Consider the following 368-nt stretch of genomic DNA (forward strand, 5'->3'; position numbering starts at 1 on the left):
TGGTGCCCGTAGCATTCTGTTTCAGGAGTCGTGTGGATGCAACAGTATGTGGGGGAACAATGTCAGTGTTTCGTGTATGTCGTGCCAGGTTGTGCACTGTCTCATTCGGTACTTGTGTGTTTTCCTCACCGGACGAGAGCCGCGGAGGGTGAAGCCTGCGCACCGCCGGCCACGGCGAGCGTCGCCCCCTGGCCCTCCGGCGGCTCAGCCCCGGCGCCATCTTGGGAGCGCCTGGGCGGTAGTTCTGGTCTCGCGTCCCTCGCAGCCTGGCCCCTCGGCTTCGCAGGTCTTACCAACAAATTTGGTTTTGTTGTTTTTAAAGATAAGGCCCTGTGTTTCTCTCGGTATTTCTTTACTACAGGTTTTAC

This window comes from Herpailurus yagouaroundi, unplaced genomic scaffold (assembly GCF_014898765.1).
Source record: "Herpailurus yagouaroundi ecotype Mexico unplaced genomic scaffold, PumYag 142, whole genome shotgun sequence".
Lineage (NCBI taxonomy): Eukaryota > Metazoa > Chordata > Mammalia > Carnivora > Felidae > Herpailurus > Herpailurus yagouaroundi.